The sequence below is a fragment of the Phalangium opilio genome, unplaced genomic scaffold, assembly GCF_054372755.1.
Source record: "Phalangium opilio isolate 3A_F unplaced genomic scaffold, DU_Popi_V2 ptg000352l_1, whole genome shotgun sequence".
NCBI classification, from domain to species: domain Eukaryota; kingdom Metazoa; phylum Arthropoda; class Arachnida; order Opiliones; family Phalangiidae; genus Phalangium; species Phalangium opilio.
Window position 1 is genome coordinate 4,280,001 of NW_028324228.1, and position 17,585 is coordinate 4,297,585.

The 17,585-nt window shown below is 43.8% G+C and overlaps 80 non-coding genes across 80 annotated transcripts; all 80 read right to left on the bottom strand.

Moving 5' to 3' along the window:
- Positions 1–164: 164 nt before the first annotated feature.
- On the bottom strand, positions 165–236 carry TRNAW-CCA (transfer RNA tryptophan (anticodon CCA)). Its single transcript has one exon. It is a non-coding gene; the product is annotated as a tRNA-Trp (tRNA).
- Positions 237–718: 482 nt separating this feature from the next.
- TRNAW-CCA (transfer RNA tryptophan (anticodon CCA)) lies at positions 719–790 on the bottom strand. Its single transcript has one exon. It is a non-coding gene; the product is annotated as a tRNA-Trp (tRNA).
- Positions 791–995: 205 nt separating this feature from the next.
- TRNAW-CCA (transfer RNA tryptophan (anticodon CCA)) lies at positions 996–1,067 on the bottom strand. Its single transcript has one exon. It is a non-coding gene; the product is annotated as a tRNA-Trp (tRNA).
- Positions 1,068–1,134: 67 nt separating this feature from the next.
- On the bottom strand, positions 1,135–1,206 carry TRNAW-CCA (transfer RNA tryptophan (anticodon CCA)). Its single transcript has one exon. It is a non-coding gene; the product is annotated as a tRNA-Trp (tRNA).
- A 67-nt stretch (positions 1,207–1,273) lies between these two features.
- On the bottom strand, positions 1,274–1,345 carry TRNAW-CCA (transfer RNA tryptophan (anticodon CCA)). The gene has a single exon. It is a non-coding gene; the product is annotated as a tRNA-Trp (tRNA).
- Positions 1,346–1,412: 67 nt separating this feature from the next.
- TRNAW-CCA (transfer RNA tryptophan (anticodon CCA)) lies at positions 1,413–1,484 on the bottom strand. Its single transcript has one exon. It is a non-coding gene; the product is annotated as a tRNA-Trp (tRNA).
- A 65-nt stretch (positions 1,485–1,549) lies between these two features.
- TRNAW-CCA (transfer RNA tryptophan (anticodon CCA)) lies at positions 1,550–1,621 on the bottom strand. The gene has a single exon. It is a non-coding gene; the product is annotated as a tRNA-Trp (tRNA).
- A 67-nt stretch (positions 1,622–1,688) lies between these two features.
- On the bottom strand, positions 1,689–1,760 carry TRNAW-CCA (transfer RNA tryptophan (anticodon CCA)). Its single transcript has one exon. It is a non-coding gene; the product is annotated as a tRNA-Trp (tRNA).
- Positions 1,761–1,825: 65 nt separating this feature from the next.
- On the bottom strand, positions 1,826–1,897 carry TRNAW-CCA (transfer RNA tryptophan (anticodon CCA)). Its single transcript has one exon. It is a non-coding gene; the product is annotated as a tRNA-Trp (tRNA).
- A 66-nt stretch (positions 1,898–1,963) lies between these two features.
- Positions 1,964–2,035, bottom strand: TRNAW-CCA (transfer RNA tryptophan (anticodon CCA)). Its single transcript has one exon. It is a non-coding gene; the product is annotated as a tRNA-Trp (tRNA).
- Positions 2,036–2,102: 67 nt separating this feature from the next.
- On the bottom strand, positions 2,103–2,174 carry TRNAW-CCA (transfer RNA tryptophan (anticodon CCA)). Its single transcript has one exon. It is a non-coding gene; the product is annotated as a tRNA-Trp (tRNA).
- A 204-nt stretch (positions 2,175–2,378) lies between these two features.
- Positions 2,379–2,450, bottom strand: TRNAW-CCA (transfer RNA tryptophan (anticodon CCA)). The gene has a single exon. It is a non-coding gene; the product is annotated as a tRNA-Trp (tRNA).
- Positions 2,451–2,792: 342 nt separating this feature from the next.
- On the bottom strand, positions 2,793–2,864 carry TRNAW-CCA (transfer RNA tryptophan (anticodon CCA)). The gene has a single exon. It is a non-coding gene; the product is annotated as a tRNA-Trp (tRNA).
- Positions 2,865–2,931: 67 nt separating this feature from the next.
- On the bottom strand, positions 2,932–3,003 carry TRNAW-CCA (transfer RNA tryptophan (anticodon CCA)). Its single transcript has one exon. It is a non-coding gene; the product is annotated as a tRNA-Trp (tRNA).
- A 65-nt stretch (positions 3,004–3,068) lies between these two features.
- Positions 3,069–3,140, bottom strand: TRNAW-CCA (transfer RNA tryptophan (anticodon CCA)). Its single transcript has one exon. It is a non-coding gene; the product is annotated as a tRNA-Trp (tRNA).
- A 205-nt stretch (positions 3,141–3,345) lies between these two features.
- On the bottom strand, positions 3,346–3,417 carry TRNAW-CCA (transfer RNA tryptophan (anticodon CCA)). The gene has a single exon. It is a non-coding gene; the product is annotated as a tRNA-Trp (tRNA).
- A 67-nt stretch (positions 3,418–3,484) lies between these two features.
- On the bottom strand, positions 3,485–3,556 carry TRNAW-CCA (transfer RNA tryptophan (anticodon CCA)). The gene has a single exon. It is a non-coding gene; the product is annotated as a tRNA-Trp (tRNA).
- Positions 3,557–3,623: 67 nt separating this feature from the next.
- On the bottom strand, positions 3,624–3,695 carry TRNAW-CCA (transfer RNA tryptophan (anticodon CCA)). Its single transcript has one exon. It is a non-coding gene; the product is annotated as a tRNA-Trp (tRNA).
- Positions 3,696–3,762: 67 nt separating this feature from the next.
- TRNAW-CCA (transfer RNA tryptophan (anticodon CCA)) lies at positions 3,763–3,834 on the bottom strand. The gene has a single exon. It is a non-coding gene; the product is annotated as a tRNA-Trp (tRNA).
- Positions 3,835–3,899: 65 nt separating this feature from the next.
- TRNAW-CCA (transfer RNA tryptophan (anticodon CCA)) lies at positions 3,900–3,971 on the bottom strand. Its single transcript has one exon. It is a non-coding gene; the product is annotated as a tRNA-Trp (tRNA).
- A 67-nt stretch (positions 3,972–4,038) lies between these two features.
- TRNAW-CCA (transfer RNA tryptophan (anticodon CCA)) lies at positions 4,039–4,110 on the bottom strand. The gene has a single exon. It is a non-coding gene; the product is annotated as a tRNA-Trp (tRNA).
- Positions 4,111–4,175: 65 nt separating this feature from the next.
- On the bottom strand, positions 4,176–4,247 carry TRNAW-CCA (transfer RNA tryptophan (anticodon CCA)). The gene has a single exon. It is a non-coding gene; the product is annotated as a tRNA-Trp (tRNA).
- Positions 4,248–4,313: 66 nt separating this feature from the next.
- TRNAW-CCA (transfer RNA tryptophan (anticodon CCA)) lies at positions 4,314–4,385 on the bottom strand. The gene has a single exon. It is a non-coding gene; the product is annotated as a tRNA-Trp (tRNA).
- Positions 4,386–4,452: 67 nt separating this feature from the next.
- On the bottom strand, positions 4,453–4,524 carry TRNAW-CCA (transfer RNA tryptophan (anticodon CCA)). Its single transcript has one exon. It is a non-coding gene; the product is annotated as a tRNA-Trp (tRNA).
- A 204-nt stretch (positions 4,525–4,728) lies between these two features.
- TRNAW-CCA (transfer RNA tryptophan (anticodon CCA)) lies at positions 4,729–4,800 on the bottom strand. The gene has a single exon. It is a non-coding gene; the product is annotated as a tRNA-Trp (tRNA).
- A 342-nt stretch (positions 4,801–5,142) lies between these two features.
- Positions 5,143–5,214, bottom strand: TRNAW-CCA (transfer RNA tryptophan (anticodon CCA)). The gene has a single exon. It is a non-coding gene; the product is annotated as a tRNA-Trp (tRNA).
- A 67-nt stretch (positions 5,215–5,281) lies between these two features.
- On the bottom strand, positions 5,282–5,353 carry TRNAW-CCA (transfer RNA tryptophan (anticodon CCA)). Its single transcript has one exon. It is a non-coding gene; the product is annotated as a tRNA-Trp (tRNA).
- Positions 5,354–5,418: 65 nt separating this feature from the next.
- On the bottom strand, positions 5,419–5,490 carry TRNAW-CCA (transfer RNA tryptophan (anticodon CCA)). The gene has a single exon. It is a non-coding gene; the product is annotated as a tRNA-Trp (tRNA).
- A 205-nt stretch (positions 5,491–5,695) lies between these two features.
- TRNAW-CCA (transfer RNA tryptophan (anticodon CCA)) lies at positions 5,696–5,767 on the bottom strand. The gene has a single exon. It is a non-coding gene; the product is annotated as a tRNA-Trp (tRNA).
- A 65-nt stretch (positions 5,768–5,832) lies between these two features.
- On the bottom strand, positions 5,833–5,904 carry TRNAW-CCA (transfer RNA tryptophan (anticodon CCA)). Its single transcript has one exon. It is a non-coding gene; the product is annotated as a tRNA-Trp (tRNA).
- Positions 5,905–5,971: 67 nt separating this feature from the next.
- Positions 5,972–6,043, bottom strand: TRNAW-CCA (transfer RNA tryptophan (anticodon CCA)). Its single transcript has one exon. It is a non-coding gene; the product is annotated as a tRNA-Trp (tRNA).
- Positions 6,044–6,109: 66 nt separating this feature from the next.
- On the bottom strand, positions 6,110–6,181 carry TRNAW-CCA (transfer RNA tryptophan (anticodon CCA)). The gene has a single exon. It is a non-coding gene; the product is annotated as a tRNA-Trp (tRNA).
- A 205-nt stretch (positions 6,182–6,386) lies between these two features.
- TRNAW-CCA (transfer RNA tryptophan (anticodon CCA)) lies at positions 6,387–6,458 on the bottom strand. The gene has a single exon. It is a non-coding gene; the product is annotated as a tRNA-Trp (tRNA).
- A 761-nt stretch (positions 6,459–7,219) lies between these two features.
- On the bottom strand, positions 7,220–7,291 carry TRNAW-CCA (transfer RNA tryptophan (anticodon CCA)). Its single transcript has one exon. It is a non-coding gene; the product is annotated as a tRNA-Trp (tRNA).
- A 205-nt stretch (positions 7,292–7,496) lies between these two features.
- Positions 7,497–7,568, bottom strand: TRNAW-CCA (transfer RNA tryptophan (anticodon CCA)). The gene has a single exon. It is a non-coding gene; the product is annotated as a tRNA-Trp (tRNA).
- Positions 7,569–7,635: 67 nt separating this feature from the next.
- Positions 7,636–7,707, bottom strand: TRNAW-CCA (transfer RNA tryptophan (anticodon CCA)). Its single transcript has one exon. It is a non-coding gene; the product is annotated as a tRNA-Trp (tRNA).
- A 67-nt stretch (positions 7,708–7,774) lies between these two features.
- On the bottom strand, positions 7,775–7,846 carry TRNAG-CCC (transfer RNA glycine (anticodon CCC)). Its single transcript has one exon. It is a non-coding gene; the product is annotated as a tRNA-Gly (tRNA).
- A 67-nt stretch (positions 7,847–7,913) lies between these two features.
- TRNAW-CCA (transfer RNA tryptophan (anticodon CCA)) lies at positions 7,914–7,985 on the bottom strand. Its single transcript has one exon. It is a non-coding gene; the product is annotated as a tRNA-Trp (tRNA).
- A 65-nt stretch (positions 7,986–8,050) lies between these two features.
- On the bottom strand, positions 8,051–8,122 carry TRNAW-CCA (transfer RNA tryptophan (anticodon CCA)). The gene has a single exon. It is a non-coding gene; the product is annotated as a tRNA-Trp (tRNA).
- Positions 8,123–8,189: 67 nt separating this feature from the next.
- On the bottom strand, positions 8,190–8,261 carry TRNAW-CCA (transfer RNA tryptophan (anticodon CCA)). Its single transcript has one exon. It is a non-coding gene; the product is annotated as a tRNA-Trp (tRNA).
- Positions 8,262–8,326: 65 nt separating this feature from the next.
- On the bottom strand, positions 8,327–8,398 carry TRNAW-CCA (transfer RNA tryptophan (anticodon CCA)). Its single transcript has one exon. It is a non-coding gene; the product is annotated as a tRNA-Trp (tRNA).
- Positions 8,399–8,464: 66 nt separating this feature from the next.
- Positions 8,465–8,536, bottom strand: TRNAW-CCA (transfer RNA tryptophan (anticodon CCA)). The gene has a single exon. It is a non-coding gene; the product is annotated as a tRNA-Trp (tRNA).
- Positions 8,537–8,741: 205 nt separating this feature from the next.
- TRNAW-CCA (transfer RNA tryptophan (anticodon CCA)) lies at positions 8,742–8,813 on the bottom strand. The gene has a single exon. It is a non-coding gene; the product is annotated as a tRNA-Trp (tRNA).
- A 206-nt stretch (positions 8,814–9,019) lies between these two features.
- Positions 9,020–9,091, bottom strand: TRNAW-CCA (transfer RNA tryptophan (anticodon CCA)). The gene has a single exon. It is a non-coding gene; the product is annotated as a tRNA-Trp (tRNA).
- Positions 9,092–9,574: 483 nt separating this feature from the next.
- On the bottom strand, positions 9,575–9,646 carry TRNAW-CCA (transfer RNA tryptophan (anticodon CCA)). Its single transcript has one exon. It is a non-coding gene; the product is annotated as a tRNA-Trp (tRNA).
- A 205-nt stretch (positions 9,647–9,851) lies between these two features.
- On the bottom strand, positions 9,852–9,923 carry TRNAW-CCA (transfer RNA tryptophan (anticodon CCA)). The gene has a single exon. It is a non-coding gene; the product is annotated as a tRNA-Trp (tRNA).
- Positions 9,924–9,990: 67 nt separating this feature from the next.
- On the bottom strand, positions 9,991–10,062 carry TRNAW-CCA (transfer RNA tryptophan (anticodon CCA)). The gene has a single exon. It is a non-coding gene; the product is annotated as a tRNA-Trp (tRNA).
- A 67-nt stretch (positions 10,063–10,129) lies between these two features.
- Positions 10,130–10,201, bottom strand: TRNAW-CCA (transfer RNA tryptophan (anticodon CCA)). The gene has a single exon. It is a non-coding gene; the product is annotated as a tRNA-Trp (tRNA).
- A 67-nt stretch (positions 10,202–10,268) lies between these two features.
- Positions 10,269–10,340, bottom strand: TRNAW-CCA (transfer RNA tryptophan (anticodon CCA)). The gene has a single exon. It is a non-coding gene; the product is annotated as a tRNA-Trp (tRNA).
- Positions 10,341–10,405: 65 nt separating this feature from the next.
- On the bottom strand, positions 10,406–10,477 carry TRNAW-CCA (transfer RNA tryptophan (anticodon CCA)). The gene has a single exon. It is a non-coding gene; the product is annotated as a tRNA-Trp (tRNA).
- A 67-nt stretch (positions 10,478–10,544) lies between these two features.
- Positions 10,545–10,616, bottom strand: TRNAW-CCA (transfer RNA tryptophan (anticodon CCA)). Its single transcript has one exon. It is a non-coding gene; the product is annotated as a tRNA-Trp (tRNA).
- A 65-nt stretch (positions 10,617–10,681) lies between these two features.
- On the bottom strand, positions 10,682–10,753 carry TRNAW-CCA (transfer RNA tryptophan (anticodon CCA)). Its single transcript has one exon. It is a non-coding gene; the product is annotated as a tRNA-Trp (tRNA).
- A 66-nt stretch (positions 10,754–10,819) lies between these two features.
- TRNAW-CCA (transfer RNA tryptophan (anticodon CCA)) lies at positions 10,820–10,891 on the bottom strand. Its single transcript has one exon. It is a non-coding gene; the product is annotated as a tRNA-Trp (tRNA).
- Positions 10,892–11,096: 205 nt separating this feature from the next.
- On the bottom strand, positions 11,097–11,168 carry TRNAW-CCA (transfer RNA tryptophan (anticodon CCA)). Its single transcript has one exon. It is a non-coding gene; the product is annotated as a tRNA-Trp (tRNA).
- A 206-nt stretch (positions 11,169–11,374) lies between these two features.
- TRNAW-CCA (transfer RNA tryptophan (anticodon CCA)) lies at positions 11,375–11,446 on the bottom strand. Its single transcript has one exon. It is a non-coding gene; the product is annotated as a tRNA-Trp (tRNA).
- Positions 11,447–11,929: 483 nt separating this feature from the next.
- On the bottom strand, positions 11,930–12,001 carry TRNAW-CCA (transfer RNA tryptophan (anticodon CCA)). Its single transcript has one exon. It is a non-coding gene; the product is annotated as a tRNA-Trp (tRNA).
- Positions 12,002–12,206: 205 nt separating this feature from the next.
- Positions 12,207–12,278, bottom strand: TRNAW-CCA (transfer RNA tryptophan (anticodon CCA)). The gene has a single exon. It is a non-coding gene; the product is annotated as a tRNA-Trp (tRNA).
- Positions 12,279–12,345: 67 nt separating this feature from the next.
- Positions 12,346–12,417, bottom strand: TRNAW-CCA (transfer RNA tryptophan (anticodon CCA)). The gene has a single exon. It is a non-coding gene; the product is annotated as a tRNA-Trp (tRNA).
- Positions 12,418–12,484: 67 nt separating this feature from the next.
- Positions 12,485–12,556, bottom strand: TRNAW-CCA (transfer RNA tryptophan (anticodon CCA)). Its single transcript has one exon. It is a non-coding gene; the product is annotated as a tRNA-Trp (tRNA).
- Positions 12,557–12,623: 67 nt separating this feature from the next.
- On the bottom strand, positions 12,624–12,695 carry TRNAW-CCA (transfer RNA tryptophan (anticodon CCA)). Its single transcript has one exon. It is a non-coding gene; the product is annotated as a tRNA-Trp (tRNA).
- Positions 12,696–12,898: 203 nt separating this feature from the next.
- Positions 12,899–12,970, bottom strand: TRNAW-CCA (transfer RNA tryptophan (anticodon CCA)). Its single transcript has one exon. It is a non-coding gene; the product is annotated as a tRNA-Trp (tRNA).
- A 67-nt stretch (positions 12,971–13,037) lies between these two features.
- Positions 13,038–13,109, bottom strand: TRNAW-CCA (transfer RNA tryptophan (anticodon CCA)). Its single transcript has one exon. It is a non-coding gene; the product is annotated as a tRNA-Trp (tRNA).
- Positions 13,110–13,313: 204 nt separating this feature from the next.
- Positions 13,314–13,385, bottom strand: TRNAW-CCA (transfer RNA tryptophan (anticodon CCA)). Its single transcript has one exon. It is a non-coding gene; the product is annotated as a tRNA-Trp (tRNA).
- Positions 13,386–13,729: 344 nt separating this feature from the next.
- TRNAW-CCA (transfer RNA tryptophan (anticodon CCA)) lies at positions 13,730–13,801 on the bottom strand. The gene has a single exon. It is a non-coding gene; the product is annotated as a tRNA-Trp (tRNA).
- A 66-nt stretch (positions 13,802–13,867) lies between these two features.
- Positions 13,868–13,939, bottom strand: TRNAW-CCA (transfer RNA tryptophan (anticodon CCA)). The gene has a single exon. It is a non-coding gene; the product is annotated as a tRNA-Trp (tRNA).
- A 618-nt stretch (positions 13,940–14,557) lies between these two features.
- Positions 14,558–14,629, bottom strand: TRNAW-CCA (transfer RNA tryptophan (anticodon CCA)). The gene has a single exon. It is a non-coding gene; the product is annotated as a tRNA-Trp (tRNA).
- A 67-nt stretch (positions 14,630–14,696) lies between these two features.
- TRNAW-CCA (transfer RNA tryptophan (anticodon CCA)) lies at positions 14,697–14,768 on the bottom strand. Its single transcript has one exon. It is a non-coding gene; the product is annotated as a tRNA-Trp (tRNA).
- Positions 14,769–15,110: 342 nt separating this feature from the next.
- TRNAW-CCA (transfer RNA tryptophan (anticodon CCA)) lies at positions 15,111–15,182 on the bottom strand. Its single transcript has one exon. It is a non-coding gene; the product is annotated as a tRNA-Trp (tRNA).
- A 67-nt stretch (positions 15,183–15,249) lies between these two features.
- On the bottom strand, positions 15,250–15,321 carry TRNAW-CCA (transfer RNA tryptophan (anticodon CCA)). The gene has a single exon. It is a non-coding gene; the product is annotated as a tRNA-Trp (tRNA).
- Positions 15,322–15,388: 67 nt separating this feature from the next.
- Positions 15,389–15,460, bottom strand: TRNAW-CCA (transfer RNA tryptophan (anticodon CCA)). Its single transcript has one exon. It is a non-coding gene; the product is annotated as a tRNA-Trp (tRNA).
- Positions 15,461–15,526: 66 nt separating this feature from the next.
- Positions 15,527–15,598, bottom strand: TRNAW-CCA (transfer RNA tryptophan (anticodon CCA)). The gene has a single exon. It is a non-coding gene; the product is annotated as a tRNA-Trp (tRNA).
- Positions 15,599–15,665: 67 nt separating this feature from the next.
- TRNAW-CCA (transfer RNA tryptophan (anticodon CCA)) lies at positions 15,666–15,737 on the bottom strand. The gene has a single exon. It is a non-coding gene; the product is annotated as a tRNA-Trp (tRNA).
- Positions 15,738–15,802: 65 nt separating this feature from the next.
- TRNAW-CCA (transfer RNA tryptophan (anticodon CCA)) lies at positions 15,803–15,874 on the bottom strand. The gene has a single exon. It is a non-coding gene; the product is annotated as a tRNA-Trp (tRNA).
- Positions 15,875–16,216: 342 nt separating this feature from the next.
- TRNAW-CCA (transfer RNA tryptophan (anticodon CCA)) lies at positions 16,217–16,288 on the bottom strand. Its single transcript has one exon. It is a non-coding gene; the product is annotated as a tRNA-Trp (tRNA).
- Positions 16,289–16,355: 67 nt separating this feature from the next.
- On the bottom strand, positions 16,356–16,427 carry TRNAW-CCA (transfer RNA tryptophan (anticodon CCA)). The gene has a single exon. It is a non-coding gene; the product is annotated as a tRNA-Trp (tRNA).
- Positions 16,428–16,494: 67 nt separating this feature from the next.
- Positions 16,495–16,566, bottom strand: TRNAW-CCA (transfer RNA tryptophan (anticodon CCA)). Its single transcript has one exon. It is a non-coding gene; the product is annotated as a tRNA-Trp (tRNA).
- A 67-nt stretch (positions 16,567–16,633) lies between these two features.
- On the bottom strand, positions 16,634–16,705 carry TRNAW-CCA (transfer RNA tryptophan (anticodon CCA)). The gene has a single exon. It is a non-coding gene; the product is annotated as a tRNA-Trp (tRNA).
- A 65-nt stretch (positions 16,706–16,770) lies between these two features.
- Positions 16,771–16,842, bottom strand: TRNAW-CCA (transfer RNA tryptophan (anticodon CCA)). The gene has a single exon. It is a non-coding gene; the product is annotated as a tRNA-Trp (tRNA).
- Positions 16,843–16,909: 67 nt separating this feature from the next.
- TRNAW-CCA (transfer RNA tryptophan (anticodon CCA)) lies at positions 16,910–16,981 on the bottom strand. Its single transcript has one exon. It is a non-coding gene; the product is annotated as a tRNA-Trp (tRNA).
- A 484-nt stretch (positions 16,982–17,465) lies between these two features.
- On the bottom strand, positions 17,466–17,537 carry TRNAW-CCA (transfer RNA tryptophan (anticodon CCA)). Its single transcript has one exon. It is a non-coding gene; the product is annotated as a tRNA-Trp (tRNA).
- Between the last annotated feature and the right edge of the window lie 48 nt (positions 17,538–17,585).

Genomic DNA, 17,585 nt, shown 5'->3' on the forward strand with positions numbered 1-17,585 from the left:
TAAAAACTAAATTTTATTATTTGTTTGAACCGGACGTGATTCGAACACGCAGCCTTCTGATCTGGAGTCAGACGCGCTCCCATTGTGCCACCGAGCCCCCTGAACGAAAGTTAAATTTGTAGAATTTCTATAAACAACGTAAAAACTAAATTTTATTGTTTGTTTGACCCGAACGTGCTTCGAACACGCAGCCTTCTGATCTGGAGTCAGACGCGCTACCATTGCGCCACCGAGCCCCCTCAACGAAGGTTAAATTGGTAGAATTCTAAGAACAACTTAAAAACTGATTTGTATGATTTCTTTGACCCGGACGTGATTCGAACACGCAGCCTTCTGATCTGGAGTCAGACGTGGTACCATTGCGCCACCGAGCCCCCTGAACGAAGGTTAAATTGGTAGAATTTCTATAAACAACGTTAAAACTAAATTTTATTATTTGTTTGATCCGGACGTGATTCGAACACGCAGCCTTCTGATCTGGAGTCAGACGCGCTACCATTGCGCCAACGAGCCCCCTGAACGAAGGTTAAATTGGTAGAATTTCTATAATCAACGTAAAAGCAAATTTTATTATTTCTTTGACCCGTACGTGATTCGAACACGCAGCCTGCTGATCTGGAGTCAGAAGCGCTACCACTGCGCCACCGAGCCCCCTGAACGAAGGTTAAATTGGTAGAATTTCTATAAACAACGTTAAAACTAAATTTTATTATTTGTTTGTCCCGGACGTGATTCGAACACGCAGCCTTCTGATCTGGAGTCAGACGCGCTACCATTGCGCCACCGAGCCCCCTGTACGAAGGCTTAATTGGTAGAATTTCTATAAACAACGTAAAAACTAAATTTTATTGTTTGTTTGACCCCAACGTGCTTCGAACACGCAGCCTTCTGATCTGGAGTCAGACGCGCTACCATTGCGCCACCGAGCCCCCTCAACGAAGGTTAAATTGGTAGAATTCTAAGAACAACTTAAAAACTGATTTGTATGATTTCTTTGACCCGGACGTGATTCGAACACGCAGCCTTCTGATCTGGAGTCAGACGCGGTACCATTGCGCCACCGAACCCCCTGAACGAAGGTTAAATTTGTAGAACTTCTATAAACAACGTAAAAACTAAATTTTATTATTTGTTTGACCCGGACGTGATTCGAACACGCAGCCTTCTGATCTGGAGTCAGACGCGCTCCCATTGTGCCACCGAGCCCCCTGAACGAAGGTTAAATTTGTAGAATTTCTATAAACAACGTAAAAACTAAATTTTATTGTTTGTTTGACCCGAACGTGCTTCGAACACGCAGCCTTCTGATCTGGAGTCAGACGCGCTACCATTGCGCCACCGAGCCCCCTGAACGAAGGTTAAATTGGTAGAATTTCTATAAACAACGTAAAAACTAAATATTATTATTTCTTTGACCCGGACGTGATTCGAACACGCAGCCTTCTGATCTGGAGTCAGACGCGCTACCATTGCGCCAACGAGCCCCTTTTACGAAGTTTAATTGGTAGAATTCTATAAACAACTTAAAAAGTAAGTTTTATTATTTCTTTGACCCGGACGTGATTCCAACACGCAGCCTTCTGATCTGGAGTCAGAAGCGCTACCATTGCGCCACCGAGCCCCTTGAAGAAAGGTTAAATTGGTAGAATTTCTAAAAACAACTTAAAAACTGATTTGTATGATTTCTTTGACCCGGACGTGATTCGAACACGCAGCCTTCTGATCTGGAGTCAGACGCGCTACCATTGCGCCACCGAGCCCCCTTTACGAAGTTTAACTGGTAGGATTCTATAAACAACTTAAAAAGTAAGTTTTATTATTTCTTTGACCCGGACGTGATTCGAACACGCAGCCTTCTGATCTGGAGTCAGACGCGCTACCATTGCGCCAACGAGCCCCCTTTACGAAGGTTTAATTGGTAGAATTCTAAAATCAACTTAAAAACTGATTTGAATTATTTCTTTGACCCGGACGTGATTCGAACACGCAGCCTTCTGATCTGGAGTCAGACGCGCTACCATTGCGCCACCGAGCCCCCTTTGCGAAGGTTTAATTGGTAGAATTTCTATAAACAACGTAAAAACTTAATTTTACTATTTGTTTGACCCGGACGTGATTCGAACACGCAGCCTTCTGATCTGGAGTCAGACGCGCTACCATTGCGCCACCGAGCCCCCTTTACGAAGGTTTAATTGGTAGAATTTCTATAAACAACGTAAAAACTAAATTTTATTATTTGTTTGACCCGGACGTGATTCGAACACGCAGCCTTCTGATCTGGAGTCAGACGCGTTACCATTGCGCCGCTGAGCCCCCTTTACGAAGTTTAACTGGTAGAATTCTATAAACAACTTAAAAACCAAGTTTTATTATTTCTTTGACCCGGACGTGATTCGAACACGAAGCCTTCTGATCTGGAGTCAGACGCGCTCCCATTGCGCCACCGAGCCCCCTGAACGAAGGTTAAATTGGTAGAATTTCTATAAACAACGTAAAAACTAAATTTTATTATTTGTTTGACCCGGACCTGATTCGAACACGCAGCCTTCTGATCTGGAGTCAGACGCGCTACCATTACGCCACCGAGCCCCCTTTACGAAGGTTTAATTGGTAGAATTCTAAAAACAACTTAAAAACTGATTTTTACTATTTCTTTGACCCGGACGTGATTCCAACACGCAGCCTTCTGATCTGGAGTCAGACGCGCTACTATTGCGCCACCGAGCCCCTTTTACGAAGTTTAATTGGTAGAATTCTATAAACAACTTAAAAAGTAAGTTTTATTATTTCTTTGACCCGGACGTGATTCGAACACGCAGCCTTCTGATCTGGAGTCAGGCGCGCTACCATTGCGCCACCGAGCCCCCTGAACGAAGGTTAAATTGGTAGAATTTCTATAAACAACGTAAAAACTAAATATTATTATTTCTTTGACCCGGACGTGATTCGAACACGCAGCCTTCTGATCTGGAGTCAGACGCGCTACCATTGCGCCAACGAGCCCCTTTTACGAAGTTTAATTGGTAGAATTCTATAAACAACTTAAAAAGTAAGTTTTATTATTTCTTTGACCCGGACGTGATTCCAACACGCAGCCTTCTGATCTGGAGTCAGAAGCGCTACCATTGCGCCACCGAGCCCCCTGAAGAAAGGTTAAATTGGTAGAATTTCTATAAACAACGTAAAAACTAAATTTTATTATTTCTTTGACCCGGACGTGATTCGAACACGCAGCCTTCTGATCTGGAGTCAGGCGCGCTACCATTGCGCCAACGAGCCCCCTTTACGAAGGTTTAATTGGTAGAATTCTAAAAACAACTTAAAAACTGATTTGTATGATTTCTTTGACCCGGACGTGATTCGAACACGCAGCCTTCTGATCTGGAGTCAGACGCGGTACCATTGCGCCACCGAACCCCCTGAACGAAGGTTAAATTTGTAGAACTTCTATAAACAACGTAAAAACTAAATTTTATTATTTGTTTGACCCGGACGTGATTCGAACACGCAGCCTTCTGATCTGGAGTCAGACGCGCTCCCATTGTGCCACCGAGCCCCCTGAACGAAGGTTAAATTTGTAGAATTTCTATAAACAACGTAAAAACTAAATTTTATTGTTTGTTTGACCCGAACGTGCTTCGAACACGCAGCCTTCTGATCTGGAGTCAGACGCGCTACCATTGCGCCACCGAGCCCCCTGAACGAAGGTTAAATTGGTAGAATTTCTATAAACAACGTAAAAACTAAATATTATTATTTCTTTGACCCGGACGTGATTCGAACACGCAGCCTTCTGATCTGGAGTCAGACGCGCTACCATTGCGCCAACGAGCCCCTTTTACGAAGTTTAATTGGTAGAATTCTATAAACAACTTAAAAAGTAAGTTTTATTATTTCTTTGACCCGGACGTGATTCCAACACGCAGCCTTCTGATCTGGAGTCAGAAGCGCTACCATTGCGCCACCGAGCCCCTTGAAGAAAGGTTAAATTGGTAGAATTTCTAAAAACAACTTAAAAACTGATTTGTATGATTTCTTTGACCCGGACGTGATTCGAACACGCAGCCTTCTGATCTGGAGTCAGACGCGCTACCATTGCGCCACCGAGCCCCCTTTACGAAGTTTAACTGGTAGGATTCTATAAACAACTTAAAAAGTAAGTTTTATTATTTCTTTGACCCGGACGTGATTCGAACACGCAGCCTTCTGATCTGGAGTCAGACGCGCTACCATTGCGCCAACGAGCCCCCTTTACGAAGGTTTAATTGGTAGAATTCTAAAATCAACTTAAAAACTGATTTGAATTATTTCTTTGACCCGGACGTGATTCGAACACGCAGCCTTCTGATCTGGAGTCAGACGCGCTACCATTGCGCCACCGAGCCCCCTTTGCGAAGGTTTAATTGGTAGAATTTCTATAAACAACGTAAAAACTTAATTTTACTATTTGTTTGACCCGGACGTGATTCGAACACGCAGCCTTCTGATCTGGAGTCAGACGCGCTACCATTGCGCCACCGAGCCCCCTTTACGAAGGTTTAATTGGTAGAATTTCTATAAACAACGTAAAAACTAAATTTTATTATTTGTTTGACCCGGACGTGATTCGAACACGCAGCCTTCTGATCTGGAGTCAGACGCGTTACCATTGCGCCGCTGAGCCCCCTTTACGAAGTTTAACTGGTAGAATTCTATAAACAACTTAAAAACCAAGTTTTATTATTTCTTTGACCCGGACGTGATTCGAACACGAAGCCTTCTGATCTGGAGTCAGACGCGCTCCCATTGCGCCACCGAGCCCCCTGAACGAAGGTTAAATTGGTAGAATTTCTATAAACAACGTAAAAACTAAATTTTATTATTTGTTTGACCCGGACCTGATTCGAACACGCAGCCTTCTGATCTGGAGTCAGACGCGCTACCATTACGCCACCGAGCCCCCTTTACGAAGGTTTAATTGGTAGAATTCTAAAAACAACTTAAAAACTGATTTTTACTATTTCTTTGACCCGGACGTGATTCCAACACGCAGCCTTCTGATCTGGAGTCAGACGCGCTACTATTGCGCCACCGAGCCCCTTTTACGAAGTTTAATTGGTAGAATTCTATAAACAACTTAAAAAGTAAGTTTTATTATTTCTTTGACCCGGACGTGATTCGAACACGCAGCCTTCTGATCTGGAGTCAGGCGCGCTACCATTGCGCCACCGAGCCCCCTGAACGAAGGTTAAATTGGTAGAATTTCTATAAACAACGTAAAAACTAAATATTATTATTTCTTTGACCCGGACGTGATTCGAACACGCAGCCTTCTGATCTGGAGTCAGACGCGCTACCATTGCGCCAACGAGCCCCTTTTACGAAGTTTAATTGGTAGAATTCTATAAACAACTTAAAAAGTAAGTTTTATTATTTCTTTGACCCGGACGTGATTCCAACACGCAGCCTTCTGATCTGGAGTCAGAAGCGCTACCATTGCGCCACCGAGCCCCCTGAAGAAAGGTTAAATTGGTAGAATTTCTATAAACAACGTAAAAACTAAATTTTATTATTTCTTTGACCCGGACGTGATTCGAACACGCAGCCTTCTGATCTGGAGTCAGGCGCGCTACCATTGCGCCAACGAGCCCCCTTTACGAAGGTTTAATTGGTAGAATTCTAAAAACAACTTAAAAACTGATTTGTATGATTTCTTTGACCCGGACGTGATTCGAACACGCAGCCTTCTGATCTGGAGTCAGACGCGCTACCATTGCGCCAACGAGCCCCTTTTACGAAGTTTAATTGGTAGAATTCTATAAACAACTTAAAAAGTAAGTTTTATTATTTCTTTGACCCGGACGTGATTCCAACACGCAGCCTTCTGATCTGGAGTCAGAAGCGCTACCATTGCGCCACCGAGCCCCCTGAAGAAAGGTTAAATTGGTAGAATTTCTATAAACAACGTAAAAACTAAATTTTATTATTTCTTTGACCCGGACGTGATTCGAACACGCAGCCTTCTGATCTGGAGTCAGGCGCGCTACCATTGCGCCACCGAGCCCCCTCAACGAAGGTTAAATTGGTAGAATTCTAAGAACAACTTAAAAACTGATTTGTATGATTTCTTTGACCCGGACGTGATTCGAACACGCAGCCTTCTGATCTGGAGTCAGACGCGGTACCATTGCGCCACCGAGCCCCCTGAACGAAGGTTAAATTGGTAGAACTTCTATAAACATCGAAAAAACAAAATTTTTTTGTTTGTTTGACCCGAACGTGCTTCGAACACGCAGCCTTCTGATCTGGAGTCAGACGCACTACCTTTGCGCCACCGAGCCCCCTGTACGAAGGCTTAATTGGTAGAATTCTAAAAACAACTTAAAAACTGATTTTTATCATTTCTTTGACCCGGACGTGATTCGAACACGCAGCCTTCTGATCTGGAGTCAGACGCGGTACCATTGCGCCACCGAACCCCCTGAACGAAGGTTAAATTGGTAGAACTTCTATAAACAACGTAAAAACTAAATTTTATTATTTGTTTGAACCGGACGTGATTCGAACACGCAGCCTTCTGATCTGGAGTCAGACGCGCTCCCATTGTGCCACCGAGCCCCCTGAACGAAAGTTAAATTTGTAGAATTTCTATAAACAACGTAAAAACTAAATTTTATTGTTTGTTTGACCCGAACGTGCTTCGAACACGCAGCCTTCTGATCTGGAGTCAGACGCGCTACTATTGCGCCACCGAGCCCCCTCAACGAAGGTTAAATTGGTAGAATTCTAAGAACAACTTAAAAACTGATTTGTATGATTTCTTTGACCCGGACGTGATTCGAACACGCAGCCTTCTGATCTGGAGTCAGACGTGGTACCATTGCGCCACCGAGCCCCCTGAACGAAGGTTAAATTGGTAGAATTTCTATAAACAACGTTAAAACTAAATTTTATTATTTGTTTGATCCGGACGTGATTCGAACACGCAGCCTTCTGATCTGGAGTCAGACGCGCTACCATTGCGCCAACGAGCCCCCTGAACGAAGGTTAAATTGGTAGAATTTCTATAATCAACGTAAAAACAAAATTTTATTATTTCTTTGACCCGTACGTGATTCGAACACGCAGCCTGCTGATCTGGAGTCAGAAGCGCTACCACTGCGCCACCGAGCCCCCTGAACGAAGGTTAAATTGGTAGAATTTCTATAAACAACGTTAAAACTAAATTTTATTATTTGTTTGTCCCGGACGTGATTCGAACACGCAGCCTTCTGATCTGGAGTCAGACGCGCTACCATTGCGCCACCGAGCCCCCTGTACGAAGGCTTAATTGGTAGAATTTCTATAAACAACGTAAAAACTAAATTTTATTGTTTGTTTGACCCCAACGTGCTTCGAACACGCAGCCTTCTGATCTGGAGTCAGACGCGCTACCATTGCGCCACCGAGCCCCCTCAACGAAGGTTAAATTGGTAGAATTCTAAGAACAACTTAAAAACTGATTTGTATGATTTCTTTGACCCGGACGTGATTCGAACACGCAGCCTTCTGATCTGGAGTCAGACGCGGTACCATTGCGCCACCGAACCCCCTGAACGAAGGTTAAATTTGTAGAACTTCTATAAACAACGTAAAAACTAAATTTTATTATTTGTTTGACCCGGACGTGATTCGAACACGCAGCCTTCTGATCTGGAGTCAGACGCGCTCCCATTGTGCCACCGAGCCCCCTGAACGAAGGTTAAATTTGTAGAATTTCTATAAACAACGTAAAAACTAAATTTTATTGTTTGTTTGACCCGAACGTGCTTCGAACACGCAGCCTTCTGATCGGGAGTCAGACGCGCTACCATTGCGCCACCGAGCCCCCTGAACGAAGGTTAAATTGGTAGAATTTCTATAAACAACGTAAAAACTAAATATTATTATTTCTTTGACCCGGACGTGATTCGAACACGCAGCCTTCTGATCTGGAGTCAGACGCGCTACCATTGCGCCAACGAGCCCCTTTTACGAAGTTTAATTGGTAGAATTCTATAAACAACTTAAAAAGTAAGTTTTATTATTTCTTTGACCCGGACGTGATTCCAACACGCAGCCTTCTGATCTGGAGTCAGAAGCGCTACCATTGCGCCACCGAGCCCCCTGAAGAAAGGTTAAATTGGTAGAATTTCTAAAAACAACTTAAAAACTGATTTGTATGATTTCTTTGACCCGGACGTGATTCGAACACGCAGCCTTCTGATCTGGAGTCAGACGCGCTACCATTGCGCCACCGAGCCCCCTTTACGAAGTTTAACTGGTAGGATTCTATAAACAACTTAAAAAGTAAGTTTTATTATTTCTTTGACCCGGACGTGATTCGAACACGCAGCCTTCTGATCTGGAGTCAGACGCGCTACCATTGCGCCACCGAGCCCCCTCAACGAAGGTTAAATTGGTAGAATTCTAAGAACAACTTAAAAACTGATTTGTATGATTTCTTTGACCCGGACGTGATTCGAACACGCAGCCTTCTGATCTGGAGTCAGACGCGGTACCATTGCGCCACCGAGCCCCCTGAACGAAGGTTAAATTGGTAGAACTTCTATAAACATCGAAAAAACAAAATTTTTTTGTTTGTTTGACCCGAACGTGCTTCGAACACGCAGCCTTCTGATCTGGAGTCAGACGCACTACCTTTGCGCCACCGAGCCCCCTGTACGAAGGCTTAATTGGTAGAATTCTAAAAACAACTTAAAAACTGATTTTTATCATTTCTTTGACCCGGACGTGATTCGAACACGCAGCCTTCTGATCTGGAGTCAGACGCGGTACCATTGCGCCACCGAACCCCCTGAACGAAGGTTAAATTGGTAGAACTTCTATAAACAACGTAAAAACTAAATTTTATTATTTGTTTGAACCGGACGTGATTCGAACACGCAGCCTTCTGATCTGGAGTCAGACGCGCTCCCATTGTGCCACCGAGCCCCCTGAACGAAAGTTAAATTTGTAGAATTTCTATAAACAACGTAAAAACTAAATTTTATTGTTTGTTTGACCCGAACGTGCTTCGAACACGCAGCCTTCTGATCTGGAGTCAGACGCGCTACCATTGCGCCACCGAGCCCCCTCAACGAAGGTTAAATTGGTAGAATTCTAAGAACAACTTAAAAACTGATTTGTATGATTTCTTTGACCCGGACGTGATTCGAACACGCAGCCTTCTGATCTGGAGTCAGACGTGGTACCATTGCGCCACCGAGCCCCCTGAACGAAGGTTAAATTGGTAGAATTTCTATAAACAACGTTAAAACTAAATTTTATTATTTGTTTGATCCGGACGTGATTCGAACACGCAGCCTTCTGATCTGGAGTCAGACGCGCTACCATTGCGCCAACGAGCCCCCTGAACGAAGGTTAAATTGGTAGAATTTCTATAATCAACGTAAAAACAAAATTTTATTATTTCTTTGACCCGTACGTGATTCGAACACGCAGCCTGCTGATCTGGAGTCAGAAGCGCTACCACTGCGCCACCGAGCCCCCTGAACGAAGGTTAAATTGGTAGAATTTCTATAAACAACGTTAAAACTAAATTTTATTATTTGTTTGTCCCGGACGTGATTCGAACACGCAGCCTTCTGATCTGGAGTCAGACGCGCTACCATTGCGCCACCGAGCCCCCTGTACGAAGGCTTAATTGGTAGAATTTCTATAAACAACGTAAAAACTAAATTTTATTGTTTGTTTGACCCCAACGTGCTTCGAACACGCAGCCTTCTGATCTGGAGTCAGACGCGCTACCATTGCGCCACCGAGCCCCCTCAACGAAGGTTAAATTGGTAGAATTCTAAGAACAACTTAAAAACTGATTTGTATGATTTCTTTGACCCGGACGTGATTCGAACACGCAGCCTTCTGATCTGGAGTCAGACGCGGTACCATTGCGCCACCGAACCCCCTGAACGAAGGTTAAATTTGTAGAACTTCTATAAACAACGTAAAAACTAAATTTTATTATTTGTTTGACCCGGACGTGATTCGAACACGCAGCCTTCTGATCTGGAGTCAGACGCGCTCCCATTGTGCCACCGAGCCCCCTGAACGAAGGTTAAATTTGTAGAATTTCTATAAACAACGTAAAAACTAAATTTTATTGTTTGTTTGACCCGAACGTGCTTCGAACACGCAGCCTTCTGATCTGGAGTCAGACGCGCTACCATTGCGCCACCGAGCCCCCTGAACGAAGGTTAAATTGGTAGAATTTCTATAAACAACGTAAAAACTAAATATTATTATTTCTTTGACCCGGACGTGATTCGAACACGCAGCCTTCTGATCTGGAGTCAGACGCGCTACCATTGCGCCAACGAGCCCCTTTTACGAAGTTTAATTGGTAGAATTCTATAAACAACTTAAAAAGTAAGTTTTATTATTTCTTTGACCCGGACGTGATTCCAACACGCAGCCTTCTGATCTGGAGTCAGAAGCGCTACCATTGCGCCACCGAGCCCCCTGAAGAAAGGTTAAATTGGTAGAATTTCTAAAAACAACTTAAAAACTGATTTGTATGATTTCTTTGACCCGGACGTGATTCGAACACGCAGCCTTCTGATCTGGAGTCAGACGCGCTACCATTGCGCCACCGAGCCCCCTTTACGAAGTTTAACTGGTAGGATTCTATAAACAACTTAAAAAGTAAGTTTTATTATTTCTTTGACCCGGACGTGATTCGAACACGCAGCCTTCTGATCTGGAGTCAGACGCGCTACCATTGCGCCACCGAGCCCCCTCAACGAAGGTTAAATTGGTAGAATTCTAAGAACAACTTAAAAACTGATTTGTATGATTTCTTTGACCCGGACGTGATTCGAACACGCAGCCTTCTGATCTGGAGTCAGACGCGGTACCATTGCGCCACCGAGCCCCCTCAACGAAGGTTAAATTGGTAGAACTTCTATAAACATCGAAAAAACAAAATTTTTTTGTTTGTTTGACCCGAACGTGCTTCGAACACGCAGCCTTCTGATCTGGAGTCAGACGCACTACCTTTGCGCCACCGAGCCCCCTGTACGAAGGCTTAATTGGTAGAATTCTAAAAACAACTTAAAAACTGATTTTTATCATTTCTTTGACCCGGACGTGATTCGAACACGCAGCCTTCTGATCTGGAGTCAGACGCGGTACCATTGCGCCACCGAACCCCCTGAACGAAGGTTAAATTGGTAGAACTTCTATAAACAACGTAAAAACTAAATTTTATTATTTGTTTGAACCGGACGTGATTCGAACACGCAGCCTTCTGATCTGGAGTCAGACGCGCTCCCATTGTGCCACCGAGCCCCCTGAACGAAAGTTAAATTTGTAGAATTTCTATAAACAACGTAAAAACTAAATTTTATTGTTTGTTTGACCCGAACGTGCTTCGAACACGCAGCCTTCTGATCTGGAGTCAGACGCGCTACCATTGCGCCACCGAGCCCCCTCAACGAAGGTTAAATTGGTAGAATTCTAAGAACAACTTAAAAACTGATTTGTATGATTTCTTTGACCCGGACGTGATTCGAACACGCAGCCTTCTGATCTGGAGTCAGACGTGGTACCATTGCGCCACCGAGCCCCCTGAACGAAGGTTAAATTGGTAGAATTTCTATAAACAACGTTAAAACTAAATTTTATTATTTGTTTGATCCGGACGTGATTCGAACACGCAGCCCTCTGATCTGGAGTCAGACGCGCTACCATTGCGCCAACGAGCCCCCTGAACGAAGGTTAAATTGGTAGAATTTCTATAATCAACGTAAAAACAAAATTTTATTATTTCTTTGACCCGTACGTGATTCGAACACGCAGCCTGCTGATCTGGAGTCAGAAGCGCTACCACTGCGCCACCGAGCCCCCTGAACGAAGGTTAAATTGGTAGAATTTCTATAAACAACGTTAAAACTAAATTTTATTATTTGTTTGTCCCGGACGTGATTCGAACACGCAGCCTTCTGATCTGGAGTCAGACGCGCTACCATTGCGCCACCGAGCCCCCTGTACGAAGGCTTAATTGGTAGAATTTCTATAAACAACGTAAAAACTAAATTTTATTGTTTGTTTGACCCCAACGTGCTTCGAACACGCAGCCTTCTGATCTGGAGTCAGACGCGCTACCATTGCGCCACCGAGCCCCCTCAACGAAGGTTAAATTGGTAGAATTCTAAGAACAACTTAAAAACTGATTTGTATGATTTCTTTGACCCGGACGTGATTCGAACACGCAGCCTTCTGATCTGGAGTCAGACGCGGTACCATTGCGCCACCGAACCCCCTGAACGAAGGTTAAATTTGTAGAACTTCTATAAACAACGTAAAAACTAAATTTTATTATTTGTTTGACCCGGACGTGATTCGAACACGCAGCCTTCTGATCTGGAGTCAGACGCGCTCCCATTGTGCCACCGAGCCCCCTGAACGAAGGTTAAATTTGTAGAATTTCTATAAACAACGTAAAAACTAAATTTTATTGTTTGTTTGACCCGAACGTGCTTCGAACACGCAGCCTTCTGATCTGGAGTCAGACGCGCTACCATTGCGCCACCGAGCCCCCTGAACGAAGGTTAAATTTGTAGAATTTCTAAAAACAACTTAAAAACTGATTTGTATGATTTCTTTGACCCGGACGTGATTCGAACACGCAGCCTTCTGATCTGGAGTCAGACGCGCTACCATTGCGCCACCGAGCCCCCTTTACGAAGTTTAACTGGTAGGATTCTATAAACAACTTAAAAAGTAAGTTTTATTATTTCTTTGACCCGGACGTGATTCGAACACGCAGCCTTCTGATCTGGAGTCAGACGCGCTACCATTGCGAAAACGAGCCCCCTTTACGAAGGTTTAATTGGTAGAATTCTAAAATCAACTTAAAAACTGATTTGAATTATTTCTTTGACCCGGACGTGATTCGAACACGCAGCCTTCTGATCTGGAGTCAGACGCGCTACCATTGCGCCACCGAGCCCCCTTTGCGAAGGTTTAATTGGTAGAATTTCTATAAACAACGTAAAAACTTAATTTTACTATTTGTTTGACCCGGACGTGATTCGAACACGCAGCCTTCTGATCTGGAGTCAGACGCGCTACCATTGCGCCACCGAGCCCCCTTTACGAAGGTTTAATTGGTAGAATTTCTATAAACAACGTAAAAACTAAATTTTATTATTTGTTTGACCCGGACGTGATTCGAACACGCAGCCTTCTGATCTGGAGTCAGACGCGTTACCATTGCGCCGCTGAGCCCCCTTTACGAAGTTTAACTGGTAGAATTCTATAAACAACTTAAAAACCAAGTTTTATTATTTCTTTGACCCGGACGTGATTCGAACACGAAGCCTTCTGATCTGGAGTCAGACGCGCTCCCATTGCGCCACCGAGCCCCCTGAACGAAGGTTAAATTGGTAGAATTTCTATAAACAACGTAAAAACTAAATTTTATTATTTGTTTGACCCGGACCTGATTCGAACACGCAGCCTTCTGATCTGGAGTCAGACGCGCTACCATTACGCCACCGAGCCCCCTCAACGAAGGTTAAATTGGTAGAATTCTAAGAACAACTTAAAAACTGATTTGTATGATTTCTTTGACCCGGACGGGATTCGAACACGCAGCCTTCTGATCTGGAGTCAGACGCGCTCCCATTGTGCCACCGAGCCCCCTGAACGAAGGTTAAATTTGTAGAATTTCTATAAACAACGTAAAAACTAAATTTTATTGTTTGTTTGACCCGAACGTGCTTCGAACACGCAGCCTTCTGATCTGGAGTCAGACGCGCTACCATTGCGCCACCGAGCCCCCTCAACGAAGGTTAAATTGGTAGAATTCTAAGAACAACTTAAAAACTGATTTGTATGATTTCTTTGACCCGGACGTGATTCGAACACGCAGCCTTCTGATCTGGAGTCAGACGCGCTACCATTGCGCCACTGAGCCCCCTGTACGAAGGCTTAATTGGTAGAATTTCTATAAACAACCTAAAAACTAAATTTTATTGTTTGTTTGACCCCAACGTGCTTCGAACACGCAGCCTTCTGATCTGGAGTCAGACGCGCTACCATTGCGCCACCGAGCCCCCTTTACGAAGTTTAACTGGTAGAATTCTATAAACAACTTAAAAACTAAGTTTTATTATTTCTTTGACCCGGACGCGATTCGAACACGCAGCCTTCTGATGTGGAGTCAGACGCGCTCCCATTGCGCCACCGAGCCCCCTGAACAAAGGTTTAATTGGTAGAATTTCTATAAACAACGTAAAAACTAAATTTTATTATTTGTTTGACCCGGACCTGATTCGAACACGCAGCCTTCTGATCTGGAGTCAGACGCGCTACCATTACGCCACCGAGCCCCCTTTACGAAGGTTTAATTGGTAGAATTCTAAAAACAACTTAAAAACTGATTTTTACTATTTCTTTGACCCGGACGTGATTCCAACACGCAGCCTTCTGATCTGGAGTCAGACGCGCTACTATTGCGCCACCGAGCCCCTTTTACGAAGTTTAATTGGTAGAATTCTATAAACAACTTAAAAAGTAAGTTTTATTATTTCTTTGACCCGGACGTGATTCGAACACGCAGCCTTCTGATCTGGAGTCAGGCGCGCTACCATTGCGCCACCGAGCCCCCTGAACGAAGGTTAAATTGGTAGAATTTCTATAAACAACGTAAAAACTAAATATTATTATTTCTTTGACCCGGACGTGATTCGAACACGCAGCCTTCTGATCTGGAGTCAGACGCGCTCCCATTGCGCCACCGAGCCCCCTGAACAAAGGTTTAATTGGTAGAATTTCTATAAACAACGTAAAAACTAAATTTTATTATTTGTTTGACGCGGACGTGATTCGAACACGCAGCCTTCTGATCTGGAGTCAGACGCGCTACCATTACGTCACCGAGCCCCCTTTACGGAGGTTTAATTGGTAGAATTCTAAAAACAACTTAAAAACTGATTTTTACTATTTCTTTGACCCGGACGTGATTCCAACACGCAGCCTTCTGATCTGGAGTCAGACGCGCTACTATTGCGCCACCGAGCCCCTTTTACGAAGTTTAATTGGTAGAATTCTATAAACAACTTAAAAAGTAAGTTTTATTATTTCTTTGACCCGGACGTGATTCGAACACGCAGCCTTCTGATCTGGAGTCAGAAGCGCTACCATTGCGCCACCGAGCCCCCTGAAGAAAGGTTAAATTGGTAGAATTTCTATAAACAACGTAAAAACTAAATTTTATTATTTCTTTGACCCGGACGTGATTCGAACACGCAGCCTTCTGATCTGGAGTCAGGCGCGCTACCATTGCGCCACCGAGCCCCCTGAACGAAGGTTAAATTGGTAGAATTTCTATAAACAACGTAAAAACTAAATATTATTATTTGTTTGACCCGGACGTGATTCGAACACGCAGCCTTCTGATCTGGAGTCAGACGCGCTACCATTGCGCCAACGAGCCCCCTTTACGAAGGTTTAATTGGTAGAATTCTAAAATCAACTTAAAAACTGATTTGAATTATTTCTTTGACCCGGACGTGATTCGAACACGCAGCCTTCTGATCTGGAGTCAGACGCGCTACCATTGCGCCACCGAGCCCCCTTTGCGAAGGTTTAATTGGTAGAATTTCTATAAACAACGTAAAAACTTAATTTTATTATTTGTTTGACCCGGACGTGATTCGAACACGCAGCCTTCTGATCTGGAGTCAGACGCGTTACCATTGCGCCGCCGAGCCCCCTTTACGAAGTTTAACTGGTAGAATTCTATAAACAACTTAAAAACTAAGTTTTATTATTTCTTTGACCCGGACGTGATTCGAACACGAAGCCTTCTGATCTGGAGTCAGACGCGCTCCCATTGCGCCACCGAGCCCCCTGAACGAAGGTTAAATTGGTAGAATTTCTATAAACAACGTAAAAACTAAATTTCATTATTTGTTTGACCCGGACCTGATTCGAACACGCAGCCTTCTGATCTGGAGTCAGACGCGCTACCATTACGCCACCGAGCCCCCTTTACGAAGGTTTAATTGGTAGAATTCTAAAAACAACTTAAAAACTGATTTTTACTATTTCTTTGACCCGAACGTGATTCCAACACGCAGCCTTCTGATCTGGAGTCAGACGCGCTACTATTGCGCCACCGAGCCCCTTTTACGAAGTTTAATTGGTAGAATTCTATAAACAACTTAAAAAGTAAGTTTTATTATTTCTTTGACCCGGACGTGATTCGAACACGCAGCCTTCTGATCTGGAGTCAGGCGCGCTACCATTGCGCCACCGAGCCCCCTGAACGAAGGTTAAATTGGTAGAATTTCTATAAACAACGTAAAAACTAAATATTATTATTTCTTTGACCCGGACGTGATTCGAACACGCAGCCTTCTGATCTGGAGTCAGACGCGCTCCCATTGCGCCACCGAGCCCCCTGAACAAAGGTTTAATTGGTAGAATTTCTATAAACAACGTAAAAACTAAATTTTATTATTTGTTTGACGCGGACGTGATTCGAACACGCAGCCTTCTGATCTGGAGTCAGACGCGCTACCATTGCGCCACCGAGCCCTCTGAACGAAGGTTAAATTGGTAGAATTTCTATAAACAACGTAAAAACAAATTTTTTTTATTTGTTTGACCCGGACGTGATTCGAACACGCAGCCTTCTGATCTGGAGTCAGACGCGCTACCATTGCGCCACCGAGCCCCTTTTACGAAGTTTAATTGGTAGAATTCTATAAACAACTTAAAAAGTAAGTTTTATTATTTCTTTGACCCGGACGTGATTCGAACACGCAGCCTTCTGATCTGGAGTCAGAAGCGCTACCATTGCGCCACCGAGCCCCCTGAAGAAAGGTTAAATTGGTAGAATTTCTATAAACAACGTAAAAACTAAATTTTATTACTTCTTTGACCCGGACGTGATTCGAACACGCAGCCTTCTGATCTGGAGTCAGGCGCGCTACCATTGCGCCACCGAGCCCCCTGAACGAAGGTTAAATTGGTAGAATTTCTATAAACAACGTAAAAACTAAATATTATTATTTCTTTGACCCGGACGTGATTCGAACACGCAGCCTTCTGATCTGGAGTCAGACAAGCTACCCTTGCGCCAACGAGCCCCCTGAACGAAGGATAAATTGGTAGAATTTCTATAAACAACGTAAAAACTAAATTTTATTGTTTGTTTGACCCGAACGTGCTTCGAACACGCAGCCTTCTGATCTGGAGTCAGACGCGCTACTATTGCGCCACCGAGCACCCAGAACGAAGGTTAAAATGGTAGATTTTCTATAAAAAACTTAAAAACTAAGTTTTATTATTTCTTTGACCCGGACGTGATTCGAACACGCAGCCTTCTCATCTGGAGTCAGGCGCGCTACCATTGCGCCACCGAGCCCCCTGAACGAAGGTTAAATTGGTAGAATTTCTATAAACAACGTAAAAACTAAATTTTATTATTTGTTTGACCCGGACGTGGTTCGAACACGCAGCCTTCTGATCTGGAGTCAGACGCGCTACCATTGCGCCACCGAGCCCTCTGAACGAAGGTTAAATTGGTAGAATTTCTATAAACAACGTAAAAA